The sequence below is a fragment of the Balaenoptera ricei genome, chromosome 2, assembly GCF_028023285.1.
Source record: "Balaenoptera ricei isolate mBalRic1 chromosome 2, mBalRic1.hap2, whole genome shotgun sequence".
Taxonomy (NCBI): Eukaryota; Metazoa; Chordata; class Mammalia; order Artiodactyla; family Balaenopteridae; genus Balaenoptera; species Balaenoptera ricei.
Genome location: NC_082640.1, coordinates 56,566,426 through 56,582,452, shown reverse-complemented (window position 1 = coordinate 56,582,452; position 16,027 = coordinate 56,566,426). Strand labels below are relative to the sequence as shown.

The window sequence follows — 16,027 nt, the reverse complement described above, 5'->3', positions numbered from 1 at the left end:
GGCGCTGGCCTCGGCTTCCCACGAATGTGTCTTGTTCGTGATGGGCTGGCATAAGCTGCCTATGGAGTGGATGGCTTTGTCAGTTCAAGTGGGTGAGTTGAGGTAGGTAAGCTGTGTAGAGTTGCGATCCCGTTGCCCGAGGAATGACACCCAAAGGGTGTCTTGCGGGAAGTAGAGAAGATCGACATGGTGAGGCATCTGTGCCGGCCTCCTTGCAGGTAGTTGAGTTATGCGAACATCCCCTTTGGCCGCTTTGTTCCCTTGTTTGGCAATGTGTAAAGCGAAAGTGTTTCTCCCGTGGGGGAATGACGTGACCGGCCGGTGTAGCACGCAGGCCTTTCGAACAGCCAGAGGTTTATCTGGAGCAGTCCATTGGTGGGGCAGAGATGGGGGCCCCATTGCCATGCCTGCTGTGCTGCCGTGGCCAGCCACTGTTCCCTTTCAGGCTTCCAAGTTCCCTCGCATGGCAGAAGTCTTCCTTTGAAAGTCTGTCTGTGGTCCTCGGGGACCATGCCTTTGATCACTGTGAGTTACTCGGTAGTGTCACTGTGGCAGTGGAGAATTTCCAGGATGCATGGTGTGGGATCAGCATCCACGAAGGAGACAGGCTTGCGGTCTGTCTTCCCTGGTGTTCAGTGTTCCCGTGTTCTGAAGATGTTTGTGGTTTCCAGTAGGGTCGTGTCGCCCTGTGGGCTGGAGGAGGGCATGTAGGACGAGGCTTTCAAGGGTTTGAGCGTTTCCTTAGGGGTCAGGGCCGCGAACATTCAAGATGGGAGCTGCGTGAGACGTGGCTGCGAATGTGGACTAGTTTCCGCCGTGGACATCCGACATGGGTCATGGTGGCTGAAGCCCACCACTTCCTGTGGTGGGCATTCCCACGGGTCAATGGAAAGTGATTAGGCCTAGTTGGCGAGAAGTGGCACGTGGGCCCACGTTCGTTAGCCCCTTGAGTGTTTTCAGACTGCATCTTGGCAGCAGACAGCTGCCGGTCGGTGTCGGCCCAACCATGGGAGTTCCCTTGCTTCCGGAAGTGCTGCGAGTGACCCCAAATGCCCATCAGATATACTGGTAGCTGACAGAGTCTCGAGGTGCATGTAGATGTCACAGCCAAGGCCCGGAGGCAGCTGTCGTCGAGGCTTTGTATTTTGGTCAGAAGGCGTGGCTGTAGGAGAGCGGGAGTCCGTGGACTATTTCAACAGCCCCTGGGGGTCAAAGTGTGCCTGCGGCCTCTTAAAGCTGACAGGGTTTTTTCTCCTTTTAGTTAGGGGTCTAACCAGGGTGCTGTGTATAAACTATTTCTTTTATTGTTGGACTCCTCTTCACAGGGCCATAGGGACACACAGAGACCAAGACGCACATGCAGCGGCACACAGAGAAACCCACAAGCACGTCCGCATGCGTAGTCACAGTGACACATGCGCACACGCGTGAACACACACATACAGCCTCTCAGACACCGGCCAACATATGTGCCTAACTTCCTGCAGTCGTACTATCAGACATGCAGTCAATTCTCGGTAAGGGTTAGAGGTCCTTGGGAAGCAGTTTCAGAGCTCAAGGCCAGGTAAATGTTTTTATGGATCATGTCCTGTGAGGACACCGGTCCACTTATGAAGCCTTGGTGATTTCTGTCCACTTCTCAGGTGCAGTTGCTGGGAAAGGCTGGCCGTCGGCACAAACAAGAAGACCTTCGTGTGCTCTGATGACTGGAGGTGCTAAGAAGAACTGGAAAAAGTGAGGCGGGCCCATGTCCCCAAGCGTGGTCGTGGATAACTCAGGATGGTAGGTATTCAAGCACCCCAAGATGTGCCGTTAGATATTAGGTTTTCCTCAGACGGGCCCAATGGCTGCAAGAGTGGATTGATTGTTCCCCTTGCTGAGTGGCCTGAGGGCTGTGGATTCTCCAGGCTTTTGGGGTAGCCCAGGCTCATGGCTCCTGTACAGTGTCCCGCGCAGACCCCAGTTGTGTTCTGCAGCGTCCCAGCATGTGCTTGGATTGATGATGACACCCTTGCATGCATTCCTTGGAAAATCTGAGCCAAATGAGTGAGAACACTCTACCGTCTCGTCATCGAAACTGAGGTTCAGCACGCGTTTCCTCTCTCAGGGGGAGAGGACAGTTAGGAATGAGGGCCAGCTTCCCCCGCCAACATGCATGCAAACACCACCAAGGACTCCAGTATTGGAGGGGCTCCTGTCTGAGGGTTGACCGTGTCTGCACATAAGCTGTGTTATCTGTGAATCCCGGGTCCCTGCTGAATGGCTGTTGAGGGAATGCGAGGGGGCAGGCTCTCCTGCTGGTCTTAAGAGTCAGAGTGTGTGCTGGTCTTGGCCCAGTTAGCTTGCAGTTGGGAGGTGAGTTTTGGCCAGGATCACGCTTCGTGCATGCCATTTTGGGGGTTGATTCTGGAAGCCAAAATGAGCAAGCGTCCCTGGTTGGTGCCTGGAACCTCAGGCCAGGCCTGTGGCCCTCCCTGTTCTTGCGTTTTTCACGGTGAGCTTCTTGAGTGCCTAGTGAGGCTGGAGCAATGGGCGGGGGTGAGCTCGGTTGGGCATCGGCGGAAAGGGGCTGATGGATTAGGCCTCGCTGCTGCCCTTGTTTGCTTCTCTACTTTAACTCCCGGCACAGTGTTGATGCCAAGTGGGTCATCGTGGAGTGGGGAGAGGAATGAGTGCTGAATTTAAACCTGCGTGGATCACTGATGGCCCGTACAGGAAGGGAAGGGAAGATGAGGACATGTCCTTTGTGATGTCGTGGAATAGGCTATCATAATTGGGTTGCAGGTGCTGGCCTCGGCTTCCCAAGGATGTGTCATGTTCGTGATGGGCTGGCATCAGCTGCCTATGGACGGGATGGCTTTGGCAGTTCAAGTGGATGAGGTGAGGTAGGTAACCTGTGTAGAGTTGGAATCCCATTGCCAGAGGAAAGACACCCAAAGGGTGTCTTGCGAGACGTAAAGAAGATTGACATGGTGACGCGTCTCTGCTGGCCTCCTTGGAGGATGTTTAGTTATGCGAACATCCCCTTTGGCCGCTTTGTTCCCTTGTTTGGGAATGTGCAAAGCGAAAGTGCTTCTCCCGGGGGGGCATGACTCGGCTTGCGAACAGCCAGAGGTTTACCTGGAGCAGTCCGTTGGGGGGACAGAGGTGGGGGCACTGTTGCGACGCCAGGCACACTGTCGTGGACAGCCACTGTGCCCTTTCAAGTTTCCAGGTCCCCTCGTGTGGCAAAGGTTTTCCGTTGAACGTCTGTCTGTGGTCCTCGGGGACAGTGCCTTTGATCACTGTGAGTGCCTCGGTAGTGTCGCCGTGGCAGTGGAGGAATTGCCAGGATGCGTGGGGTGGGGTGGGCATCATCAAAGCAGACAGGCTTGTGGTGTGTCTTCCCTGCTGTTCAGTGTCTCCGTGTTCACATGATGTCTGTGGCTTCAAGTAGAGTCGAGTCGCCCTGCAGGCAGGAGGAGGGCACTTAGGACGAGGCTGTGTAGCATTTGAGCGTTTCCTCAGTGGTCAGGGCCGCAAAGCCTACCAGTTGGAAGCTTGCCTATACGTGTCCGGGAAGGTGGCCTAATTTCCGCTGTGGGGTTCCAACCTGTGTCATGGTTGCTGAAGCCCAACACTTCCCATTGAGGGCATTCCCACGGGGTCATGGAAAGTGATTTGGTCTAGTTGGCGAGATGAGGCACTTGGGCCGAAGTCCGTTAACCCCTTGAGAAGTGCCAGGCTGCATCTTGCCTGTCGGCAACTGCAGGTCCGTGTCAGCCTGCCCATGGAGGTTACTTGCTTCCGGGAGCACTGGGAGTGACCCCAAGGGCACATCAGATGTGGTGGTAGGTGGCAGGATCTCCAGGTCCACATAGGTGTGACACCCACGGCTGGGAGGGAGGTCTCGTCCAGTCTTTGTGCTTTGGTCAGAAGGCGTGGCTGTGGGAGAGCGGGAGTCTGTGGCCTATTTTGACAGCCTGGGGTTCAAAGTTCGCATGCGGCCTCATGAAGCTGACAGGGGTCTTTCTCCATTCAGTTGGGGGTCCAACCAGGGTGCTGTGTATAAACTATAATGTTTACTGTTAGAAGCGTCTGCAGAGGGCCACAGGGACACCCAGAGACCAAGACGCATGTTTAGCGGCACACACAGGTATCCACAAACGCATCCTCGTGCACAGTCACAGTCACACTCGCCCACACGTGTGAATACACATATACAGCGTCTCACACACCGAGCAATGTACGTGCGTAACTTCCTTCAGTCGTGCTGTGAGACACACAGTCAGTTTTCGGTAAGGGATAGTGGTACTTGGGAAGCAGGTTCCAGGCTCACGCCCAGGTTAAGTGTTCCCAAAAATCATGTTCTCTGAGGACCCTTGTGCAATTCAGAAACCTGCCTGACTTCTGTCCACTTCTCAGGTGCAATTGCAGAGTAAGGCTGGCTGTCGGCAAAGAGAAGAAGACCTTCGCGTTGTCTGATGACTGGATGTGCTAAGGAGAACTGGACAAAGTGGGGCGGGTGCACGTTGCCGAGCAAGGCTGTGGATATCTCAGGACGGTAGGCATTCACCCATACTAAGATGTGGCATTGGATATTAGGATTTCCACAGATGGGCCCAATGGTTGCAAGAGTGGATTGATTGTTGGTCTTGCTGAGTGGCGTGAGGACTGTGGATTCCCCAGGCAGTTGGAGTACTTCCAGGTCATGGCTCCTCTGCAGAGACCCACGGCCTTCCCTTTTGTGTTCTGCAGCCTCCCAGCATGTGCTTGGATCGATGATGACACCTTTGTATGCATTCCTTGGAAAATCTGAACAAAATGAGTGAGAACGCTCTACCGTCTCCTCATCGAAACTGAGGTCCAGCACGTTTCCTGTCTCGGGAGTATGGGACAGTTAGGAGTGAGGGCCAACGTCCCCTGCTGACAGGCATGCAAACCCCACTAAGGGCTCCAGCATTGGAGGGGCTCCTGTCTGAGGGTCGACCATGTCTGCCCATAAGCTGGGTCATCTATGAATCCCCGGTCCCTGCTAAAAGGCCGTTGAGGGAATGCAAGAGGGCAGGCTTTCCTGCTAGTCTTCAGGGTCGGAATGTGCTCTGGTATACACCCAGTAAGCTTGCAGCTTGGAGAGGTGATTTTTGGACAGGATCACACTTTGTGCATGCCGCTTCCGAGGTTGATTATGGAAGCCAACATGAGCAAGCTTCCCTGGTTGGAGCCTGGAGCCTCAGGCCAGGCCTGTGGCCCTCTCTGTTGTGTTTCGTGCAGTGAGGTTCTTGACTGCCCCGTGTGGCTGGAGCAGTGGGCGGGCGTGGGCTGGAGTTGGGCGATGGCGGAAGGGGGCTGATGGTTTAGGCCTCAGTGCTGCCCCTGTCAGCTCCTCTGCTGAAGTTGCCGGCACACTGTTGGCGCTAAGTGGATCTTCGTGGAGTGGGGTGTGGATCGAGTGAAGCATTTCAGCCTGGGTGGTGGCTGCTGACCTGGAGAGAAAGGTAAGGTATCATGAGGAAAGGTCCTGTGTGATGTCGTGGGATGGGTTGTCATCATTGGGTTGCAGGCGCTGGCCTCGGCTTCCCACGAATGTGTCTTGTTCGTGATGGGCTGGCATAAGCTGCCTATGGAGTGGATGGCTTTGTCAGTTCAAGTGGGTGAGTTGAGGTAGGTAAGCTGTGTAGAGTTGCGATCCCGTTGCACGAGGAATGACACCCAAAGGGTGTCTTGCGGGAAGTAGAGAAGATCGACATGGTGAGGCATCTGTGCCGGCCTCCTTGCAGGTAGTTGAGTTATGCGAACATCCCCTTTGGCCGCTTTGTTCCCTTGTTTGGCAATGTGTAAAGCGAAAGTGTTTCTCCCGTGGGGGAATGACGTGACCGGCCGGTGTAGCACGCAGGCCTTTCGAACAGCCAGAGGTTTATCTGGAGCAGTCCATTGGTGGGGCAGAGATGGGGGCCCCATTGCCATGCCTGCTGTGCTGCCGTGGCCAGCCACTGTTCCCTTTCAGGCTTCCAAGTTCCCTCGCATGGCAGAAGTCTTCCTTTGAAAGTCTGTCTGTGGTCCTCGGGGACCATGCCTTTGATCACTGTGAGTTACTCGGTAGTGTCACTGTGGCAGTGGAGAATTTCCAGGATGCATGGTGTGGGATCAGCATCCACGAAGGAGACAGGCTTGCGGTCTGTCTTCCCTGGTGTTCAGTGTTCCCGTGTTCTGAAGATGTTTGTGGTTTCCAGTAGGGTCGTGTCGCCCTGTGGGCTGGAGGAGGGCATGTAGGACGAGGCTTTCAAGGGTTTGAGCGTTTCCTTAGGGGTCAGGGCCGCGAACATTCAAGATGGGAGCTGCCTGAGACGTGGCTGGGAATGTGGACTAGTTTCCCCCGTGGGGATCCGACATGGGTCATGGTGGCTGAAGCCCACCACTTCCTGTGGTGGGCATTCCCACGGGTCAATGGAAAGTGATTAGGCCTAGTTGGCGAGAAGTGGCACGTGGGCCCACGTTCGTTAGCCCCTTGAGTGTTTTCAGACTGCATCTTGGCAGCAGACAGCTGCCGGTCGGTGTCGGCCCGACCATGGGAGTTCCCTTGCTTCCGGAAGTGCTGCGAGTGACCCCAAATGCCTATCAGATATACTGGTAGCTGACAGAGTCTCGAGGTGCATGTCGATGTCACAGCCAAGGCCCGGAGGCAGGTGTCGTCGAGGCTTTGTGTTTTGGTCAGAAGGCGTGGCTGTAGGAGAGCGGGAGTCCGTGGACTATTTCAACAGCCCCTGGGGGTCAAAGTGTGCCTGCGGCCTCTTAAAGCTGACAGGGTTTATTCTCCTTTCAGTTAGGGGTCTAACCACGGTGCTGTGTATAAACTATTTCTTTTATTGTTGAACTCCTCTTCACAGGGCCATAGGGACACACAGAGACCAAGACGCGTATGCAGCGGCACACAGAGAAACCCACAAGCACGTCCGCATGCGTAGTCACAGTCACACATGCGCACACGCGTGAACACACACATACAGCCTCTCAGACACCGGCCAACATATGTGCCTAACTTCCTGCAGTCGTACTATCAGACATGCAGTCAATTCTCGGTAAGGGTTAGAGGTCCTTGGGAAGCAGTTTCAGAGCTCAAGGCCAGGTAAATGTTTTTATGGATCATGTCCTGTGAGGACACCGGTCCACTTATGAAGCCTCGGTGATTTCTGTCCACTTCTCAGGTGCAGTTGCTGGGAAAGGCTGGCCGTCGGCACAAACAAGAAGACCTTCGTGTGCTCTGATGACTGGAGGTGCTAAGAAGAACTGGAAAAAGTGAGGCGGGCCCATGTCCCCGAGCGTGGTCGTGGATAACTCAGGATGGTAGGTATTCAAGCACCCCAAGATGTGCCGTTAGATATTAGGTTTTCCTCAGACGGGCCCAATGGCTGCAAGAGTGGATTGATTGTTCCCCTTGCTGAGTGGCCTGAGGGCTGTGGATTCTCCAGGCTTTTGGGGTAGCCCAGGCTCATGGCTCCTGTACAGTGTCCCGCGCAGACCCCGGTTGTGTTCTGCAGCGTCCCAGCATGTGCTTGGAATGATGATGGCACCCTTGCATGCATTCCTTGGAAAATCTGAGCCAAATGAGTGAGAACACTCTACCGTCTCGTCATCGAAACTGAGGTTCAGCACGTTTCCTCTCTCAGGGGGAGAGGACAGTTAGGAATGAGGGCCAGCGTCTTCCGCTGACATGCATGCAAACACCACCAAGGACTCCAGTATTGGAGGGGCTCCTGTCTGAGGGTTGACCGTGTCTGCACATAAGCTGTGTTATCTGTGAATCCCGGGTCCCTGCTGAATGGCTGTTGAGGGAATGCGAGGGGGCAGGCTCTCCTGCTGGTCTTAAGAGTCAGAGTGTGTGCTGGTCTAGGCCCAGTTAGCTTGCAGTTGGGAGGTGAGTTTTGGCCAGGATCACGCTTCGTGCATGCCATTTTGGGGGTTGATTCTGGAAGCCAAAATGAGCAAGCGTCCCTGGTTGGTGCCTGGAACCTCAGGCCAGGCCTGTGGCCCTCCCTGTTCTTGCGTTTTTCACGGTGAGCTTCTTGAGTGCCTAGTGAGGCTGGAGCAATGGGCGGGGGTGAGCTCGGTTGGGCATCGGCGGAAAGGGGCCGATGGATTAGGCCTCGCTGCTGCCCTTGTTTGCTTCTCTACTTTAAATCCCGGCACAGTGTTGATGCCAAGTGGGTCATCGTGGAGTGGGGAGAGGAATGAGTGCTGAATTTAAACCTGCGTGGATCACTGATGGCCCGTACAGGAAGGGAAGGGAAGATGAGGACATGTCCTTTGTGATGTCGTGGAATAGGCTATCATAATTGGGTTGCAGGTGCTGGCCTCGGCTTCCCAAGGATGTGTCATGTTCGTGATGGGCTGGCATCAGCTGCCTATGGACGGGATGGCTTTGGCAGTTCAAGTGGATGAGGTGAGGTAGGTAACCTGTGTAGAGTTGGAATCCCATTGCCATGGGAAAGACACCCAAAGGGTGTCTTGCGAGACGTAAAGAGGATTGACATGGTGACGCGTCTCTGCTGGCCTCCTTGGAGGATGTTTAGTTATGCGAACATTCCCTTTGGCCTAATCGTTCCGTTGTTTGGGAATGTGCAAAGCGAAAGTGCTTCTCCCGGGGGGGGAATGACTCGGCTTGCGAACAGCCAGAGGTTTACCTGGAGCAGTCCGTTGTGGGGACAGAGGTGGGGGCACTGTTGCGACGCCAGGCGCACTGTCGTGGACAGCCACTGTGCCCTTTCAAGTTTCCAGGTCCCCTCGTGTGGCAAAGGTTTTCCGTTGAACGTCTGTCTGTGGTCCTCGGGGACAGTGCCTTTGATCACTGTGAGTGCCTCGGTAGTGTCGCCGTGGCAGTGGAGGAATTGCCAGGATGCGTGGGGTGGGGTGGGCATCATCAAAGCAGACAGGCTTGCGGTGTGTCTTCCCTGCTGTTCAGTGTCTCCGTGTTCACATGATGTCTGTGGCTTCAAGTAGAGTCGAGTCGCCCTGCAGGCAGGAGGAGGGCACTTAGGACGAGGCTGTGTAGCGTTTGAGCGTTTCCTCAGTGGTCAGGGCCGCAAAGCCTACCAGTTGGAAGCTTGCCTATACGTGGCCAGGAAGGTGGCCTAATTTCCGCTGTGGGGTTCCAACCTGTGTCATGGTTGCTGAAGCCCAACACTTCCCATTGAGGGCATTCCCACGGGGTCATGGAAAGTGATTTGGTCTAGTTGGCGAGATGAGGCACTTGGGCCGAAGTCTGTTAACCCCTTGAGAAGTGCCAGGCTGCATCTTGCCTGTCGGCAACTGCAGGTCGGTGTCAGCCTGCCTATGGGAGGTTACCTTGCTTCCGGGAGCACTGGGAGTGATCTCAAGGGCACATCAGATGTGGTGGTAGGTGGCAGGATCTCCAGGTCCACATAGGTGTGACACCCACGGCCGGGAGGGAGGTCTCGTCCAGTCTTTGTGCTTTGGTCAGAAGGCGTGGCTGTGGGAGAGCGGGAGTCTGTGGCCTATTTTGACAGCCTGGGGTTCAAAGTTCGCATGCGGCCTCATGAAGCTGACAGGGGTCTTTCTCCTTTCAGTTGGGGGTCCAACCAGGGTGCTGTGTATAAACTATGACGTTTACTGTTAGAGGCGTCTGCAGAGGGCCACAGGGACACCCAGAGACCAAGACGCGTGTTTAGCGGCACACATAGGTATCCACAAACGCATCCTCGTGCACAGTCACAGTCACACTCGCCCACACGTGTGAATACACATATACAGCGTCTCACACACCGAGCAATGTACGTGCGTAACTTCCTTCAGTCGTGCTGTGAGACACACAGTCAGTTTTCGGTAAGGGATAGTGGTACTTGGGAAGCAGGTTCCAGGCTCACGCCCAGGTTAAATGTTCCCAAAAATCATGTTCTCTGAGGACCCTTGTGCAATTCAGAAACCTGCCTGACTTCTGTCCACTTCTCAGGTGCAGTTGCAGAGTAAGGCTGGCTGTCGGCAAAGAGAAGAAGACCTTCGCGTTGTCTGATGACTGGATGTGCTAAGGAGAACTGGACAAAGTGGGGCGGGTGCACGTTGCCGAGCAAGCCTGTGGATATCTCAGGACGGTAGGCATTCACCCATACTAAGATGTGCCATTGGATATTAGGATTTCCACAGATGGGCCCAATGGTTGCAAGAGTGGATTGATTGTTGGTCTTGCTGAGTGGCCTGAGGACTGTGGATTCCCCAGGCAGTTGGAGTACTTCCAGGCCATGGCTCCTCTGCAGAGACCCACGGCCTTCCCTTTTGTGTTCTGCAGCGTCCCAGCATGTGCTTGGATCGATGATGACACCCTTGTATGCATTCCTTGGAAAATCTGAACAAAATGAGTGAGAACGCTCTACCGTCTCCTCATCGAAACTGAGGTCCAGCACGTTTCCTGTCTCGGGAGTATGGGACAGTTAGGAGTGAGGGCCAACGTCCCCTGCTGACAGGCATGCAAACCCCACTAAGGGCTCCAGCATTGGAGGGGCTCCTGTCTGAGGGTCGACCATGTCTGCCCATAAGCTGGGTCATCTATGAATCCCCGGTCCCTGCTAAAAGGCCGTTGAGGGAATGCAAGAGGGCAGGCTTTCCTGCTAGTCTTCAGGGTCGGAGTGTGTTCTGGTATAGACCCAGTAAGCTTGCAGCTTGGAGAGGTGATTTTTGGACAGGATCACACTTTGTGCATGCCGCTTCCGAGGTTGATTATGGAAGCCAACATGAGCAAGCTTCCCTGGTTGGAGCCTGGAGCCTCAGGCCAGGCCTGTGGCCCTCTCTGTTGTTGTGTTTCGTGCAGTGAGGTTCTTGACTGCCCCGCGTGGCTGGAGCCGTGGGCGGGCATGGGCTGGAGTTGGGCGATGGCGGAAGGGGGCTGATGGTTTAGGCCTCAGTGCTGCCCCTGTCAGCTCCTCTGCTGAAGTTGCCGGCACACTGTTGGCGCTAAGTGGATCTTCGTGGAGTGGGGTGTGGATCGAGTGAAGCATTTCAGCCTGGGTGGTGGCTGCTGGCCTGGAGAGAAAGGTAAGGTATCATGAGGAAAGGTCCTGTGTGATGTCGTGGGATGGGTTGTCATCATTGGGTTGCAGGCGCTGGCCTCGGCTTCCCAAGAATGTGTCTTGTTCGTGATGGGCTGGCCTAAGCTGCCTATGGAGTGGATGGCTTTGGCAGTTCAAGTGGGTGAGTTGAGGTAGGTAAGCTGTGTAGAGCTGCGATCCCGTTGCCCGAGGAATGACACCCAAAGGGTGTCTTGCGGGAAGTAGAGAAGATCGACATGGTGAGGCGTCTGTGCCGGCCTCCTTGCAGGTAGTTGAGTTATGCGAACATCCCCTTTGGCCGCTTTGTGCCCTTGTTTGGCAATGTGTAAAGCGAAAGTGTTTCTCCCGTGGGGGAATGACGTGACCGGCCGGTGTAGCACGCAGGCCTTTCGAACAGCCAGAGGTTTATCTGGAGCCGTCCATTGGTGGGGTAGAGATGGGGGCCCCATTGCCATGCCTGCTGTGCTGCCGTGGCCAGCCACTGTTCCCTTTCAGGCTTCCAAGTTCCCTCGCATGGCAGAGGTCTTCCATTGAAAGTTTGTCTGTGGTCCTCGGGGACCATGCCTTTGATCACTGTGAGTTACTCGGTAGTGTCACTGTGGCAGTGGAGAATTTCCAGGATGCATGGTGTGGGATCAGCATCAACGAAGGAGACAGGCTTGCGGTCTGTCTTCCCTGGTGTTCAGTGTTCCCGTGTTCTGAAGATGTTTGTGGTTTCCAGTAGGGTCGTGTCGCCCTGTGGGCTGGAGGAGGGCATGTAGGACGAGGCTTTCAAGGGTTTGAGCGTTTCCTTAGGGGTCAGGGCCGCGAACATTCAAGATGGGAGCTGCGTGAGACGTGGCTGCGAATGTGGACTAGTTTCCGCCGTGGACATCCGACATGGGTCATGGTGGCTGAAGCCCACCACTTCCTGTGGTGGGCATTCCCACGGGTCAATGGAAAGTGATTAGGCCTAGTTGGCGAGAAGTGGCACGTGGGCCCACGTTCGTTAGCCCCTTGAGTGTTTTCAGACTGCATCTTGGCAGCAGACAGCTGCCGGTCGGTGTCGGCCCGACCATGGGAGTTCCCTTGCTTCCGGAAGTGCTGCGAGTGACCCCAAATGCCTATCAGATATACTGGTAGCTGACAGAGTCTCGAGGTGCATGTCGATGTCACAGCCAAGGCCCGGAGGCAGGTGTCGTCGAGGCTTTGTGTTTTGGTCAGAAGGCGTGGCTGTAGGAGAGCGGGAGTCCGTGGACTATTTCAACAGCCCCTGGGGGTCAAAGTGTGCCTGCGGCCTCTTAAAGCTGACAGGGTTTATTCTCCTTTCAGTTAGGGGTCTAACCACGGTGCTGTGTATAAACTATTTCTTTTATTGTTGAACTCCTCTTCACAGGGCCATAGGGACACACAGAGACCAAGACGCGTATGCAGCGGCACACAGAGAAACCCACAAGCACGTCCGCATGCGTAGTCACAGTCACACATGCGCACACGCGTGAACACACACATACAGCCTCTCAGACACCGGCCAACATATGTGCCTAACTTCCTGCAGTCGTACTATCAGACATGCAGTCAATTCTCGGTAAGGGTTAGAGGTCCTTGGGAAGCAGTTTCAGAGCTCAAGGCCAGGTAAATGTTTTTATGGATCATGTCCTGTGAGGACACCGGTCCACTTATGAAGCCTCGGTGATTTCTGTCCACTTCTCAGGTGCAGTTGCTGGGAAAGGCTGGCCGTCGGCACAAACAAGAAGACCTTCGTGTGCTCTGATGACTGGAGGTGCTAAGAAGAACTGGAAAAAGTGAGGCGGGCCCATGTCCCCGAGCGTGGTCGTGGATAACTCAGGATGGTAGGTATTCAAGCACCCCAAGATGTGCCGTTAGATATTAGGTTTTCCTCAGACGGGCCCAATGGCTGCAAGAGTGGATTGATTGTTCCCCTTGCTGAGTGGCCTGAGGGCTGTGGATTCTCCAGGCTTTTGGGGTAGCCCAGGCTCATGGCTCCTGTACAGTGTCCCGCGCAGACCCCGGTTGTGTTCTGCAGCGTCCCAGCATGTGCTTGGAATGATGATGGCACCCTTGCATGCATTCCTTGGAAAATCTGAGCCAAATGAGTGAGAACACTCTACCGTCTCGTCATCGAAACTGAGGTTCAGCACGTTTCCTCTCTCAGGGGGAGAGGACAGTTAGGAATGAGGGCCAGCGTCTTCCGCTGACATGCATGCAAACACCACCAAGGACTCCAGTATTGGAGGGGCTCCTGTCTGAGGGTTGACCGTGTCTGCACATAAGCTGTGTTATCTGTGAATCCCGGGTCCCTGCTGAATGGCTGTTGAGGGAATGCGAGGGGGCAGGCTCTCCTGCTGGTCTTAAGAGTCAGAGTGTGTGCTGGTCTAGGCCCAGTTAGCTTGCAGTTGGGAGGTGAGTTTTGGCCAGGATCACGCTTCGTGCATGCCATTTTGGGGGTTGATTCTGGAAGCCAAAATGAGCAAGCGTCCCTGGTTGGTGCCTGGAACCTCAGGCCAGGCCTGTGGCCCTCCCTGTTCTTGCGTTTTTCACGGTGAGCTTCTTGAGTGCCTAGTGAGGCTGGAGCAATGGGCGGGGGTGAGCTCGGTTGGGCATCGGCGGAAAGGGGCCGATGGATTAGGCCTCGCTGCTGCCCTTGTTTGCTTCTCTACTTTAAATCCCGGCACAGTGTTGATGCCAAGTGGGTCATCGTGGAGTGGGGAGAGGAATGAGTGCTGAATTTAAACCTGCGTGGATCACTGATGGCCCGTACAGGAAGGGAAGGGAAGATGAGGACATGTCCTTTGTGATGTCGTGGAATAGGCTATCATAATTGTGTTGCAGGTGCTGGCCTCGGCTTCCCAAGGATGTGTCATGTTCGTGATGGGCTGGCATCAGCTGCCTATGGACGGGATGGCTTTGGCAGTTCAAGTGGATGAGGTGAGGTAGGTAACCTGTGTAGAGTTGGAATCCCATTGCCATGGGAAAGACACCCAAAGGGTGTCTTGCGAGACGTAAAGAGGATTGACATGGTGACGCGTCTCTGCTGGCCTCCTTGGAGGATGTTTAGTTATGCGAACATCCCCTTTGGCCTAATCGTTCCGTTGTTTGGGAATGTGCAAAGCGAAAGTGCTTCTCCCGGGGGGGCATGACTTGGCTTGCGAACAGCCAGAGGTTTACCTGGAGCAGTCCGTTGTGGGGACAGAGGTGGGGGCACTGTTGCGACGCCAGGTGCACTGTCGTGGACAGCCACTGTGCCCTTTCAAGTTTCCAGGTCCCCTCGTGTGGCAAAGGTTTTCCGTTGAAAGTCTGTCTGTGGTCGTCGGGGACAGTGCCTTTGATCACTGTGAGTGCCTCGGTAGTGTCGCCGTGGCAGTGGAGGAATTGCCAGGATGCGTGGGGTGGGGTGGGCATCATCAAAGCAGACAGGCTTGCGGTGTGTCTTCCCTGCTGTTCAGTGTCTCCGTGTTCACATGATGTCTGTGGCTTCAAGTAGAGTCGAGTCGCCCTGCAGGCAGGAGGAGGGCACTTAGGACGAGGCTGTGTAGCGTTTGAGAGTTTCCTCAGTGGTCAGGGCCGCAAAGCCTACCAGTTGGAAGCTTGCCTATACGTGGCCAGGAAGGTGGCCTAATTTCCGCTGTGGGGTTCCAACCTGTGTCATGGTTGCTGAAGCCCAACACTTCCCATTGAGGGCATTCCCACGGGGTCATGGAAAGTGATTTGGTCTAGTTGGCGAGATGAGGCACTTGGGCCAAAGTCCGTTAACCCCTTGAGAAGTGCCAGGCTGCATCTTGCCTGTCGGCAACTGCAGGTCGGTGTCAGCCTGCCTATGGGAGGTTACCTTGCTTCCGGGAGCACTGGGAGTGACCCCAAGGGCACATCAGATGTGGTGGTAGGTGGCAGGATCTCCAGGTCCACATAGGTGTGACACCCACGGCCGGGAGGGAGGTCTCGTCCAGTCTTTGTGCTTTGGTCAGAAGGCGTGGCTGTGGGAGAGCGGGAGTCTGTGGCCTATTTTGACAGCCTGGGGTTCAAAGTTCGCATGCGGCCTCATGAAGCTGACAGGGGTCTTTCTCCTTTCAGTTGGGGGTCCAACCAGGGTGCTGTGTATAAACTATGACGTTTACTGTTAGAGGCGTCTGCAGAGGGCCACAGGGACACCCAGAGACCAAGACGCGTGTTTAGCGGCACACATAGGTATCCACAAACGCATCCTCGTGCACAGTCACAGTCACACTCGCCCACACGTGTGAATACACATATACAGCGTCTCACACACCGAGCAATGTACGTGCGTAACTTCCTTCAGTCGTGCTGTGAGACACACAGTCAGTTTTCGGTAAGGGATAGTGGTACTTGGGAAGCAGGTTCCAGGCTCACGCCCAGGTTAAGTGTTCCCAAAAATCATGTTCTCTGAGGACCCTTGTGCAATTCAGAAACCTGCCTGACTTCTGTCCACTTCTCAGGTGCAGTTGCAGAGTAAGGCTGGCTGTCGGCAAAGAGAAGAAGACCTTCGCGTTGTCTGATGACTGGATGTGCTAAGGAGAACTGGACAAAGTGGGGCGGGTGCACGTTGCCGAGCAAGGCTGTGGATATCTCAGGATGGTAGGCATTCACCCATACTAAGATGTGCCATTGGATATTAGGATTTCCACAGATGGGCCCAATGGTTGCAAGAGTGGATTGATTGTTGGTCTTGCTGAGTGGCCTGAGGACTGTGGATTCCCCAGGCAGTTGGAGTACTTCCAGGTCATGGCTCCTCTGCAGAGACCCACGGCCTTCCCTTTTGTGTTCTGCAGCGTCCCAGCATGTGCTTGGATCGATGATGACACCCTTGTATGCATTCCTTGGAAAATCTGAACAAAATGAGTGAGAACGCTCTACCGTCTCCTCATCGAAACTGAGGTCCAGCACGTTTCCTGTCTCGGGAGTATGGGACAGTTAGGAGTGAGGGCCAACGTCCCCTGCTGACAGGCATGCAAACCCCACTAAGGGCTCCAGCA

The 16,027-nt window shown here is 54.9% G+C and overlaps 6 non-coding genes across 6 annotated transcripts; all 6 read left to right on the top strand.

Moving 5' to 3' along the window:
* Positions 1–1,993: 1,993 nt before the first annotated feature.
* LOC132361138 (small nucleolar RNA SNORD116) lies at positions 1,994–2,086 on the top strand. The gene has a single exon (XR_009501449.1). It is a non-coding gene; the product is annotated as a small nucleolar RNA SNORD116 (small nucleolar RNA).
* A 2,668-nt stretch (positions 2,087–4,754) lies between these two features.
* On the top strand, positions 4,755–4,847 carry LOC132361730 (small nucleolar RNA SNORD116). Its single transcript, XR_009502000.1, has one exon. It is a non-coding gene; the product is annotated as a small nucleolar RNA SNORD116 (small nucleolar RNA).
* A 2,687-nt stretch (positions 4,848–7,534) lies between these two features.
* On the top strand, positions 7,535–7,627 carry LOC132361184 (small nucleolar RNA SNORD116). Its single transcript, XR_009501493.1, has one exon. It is a non-coding gene; the product is annotated as a small nucleolar RNA SNORD116 (small nucleolar RNA).
* Positions 7,628–10,296: 2,669 nt separating this feature from the next.
* Positions 10,297–10,389, top strand: LOC132361723 (small nucleolar RNA SNORD116). The gene has a single exon (XR_009501993.1). It is a non-coding gene; the product is annotated as a small nucleolar RNA SNORD116 (small nucleolar RNA).
* A 2,690-nt stretch (positions 10,390–13,079) lies between these two features.
* LOC132361183 (small nucleolar RNA SNORD116) lies at positions 13,080–13,172 on the top strand. Its single transcript, XR_009501492.1, has one exon. It is a non-coding gene; the product is annotated as a small nucleolar RNA SNORD116 (small nucleolar RNA).
* A 2,668-nt stretch (positions 13,173–15,840) lies between these two features.
* On the top strand, positions 15,841–15,933 carry LOC132361722 (small nucleolar RNA SNORD116). The gene has a single exon (XR_009501992.1). It is a non-coding gene; the product is annotated as a small nucleolar RNA SNORD116 (small nucleolar RNA).
* The last annotated feature ends 94 nt before the right edge of the window (positions 15,934–16,027 follow it).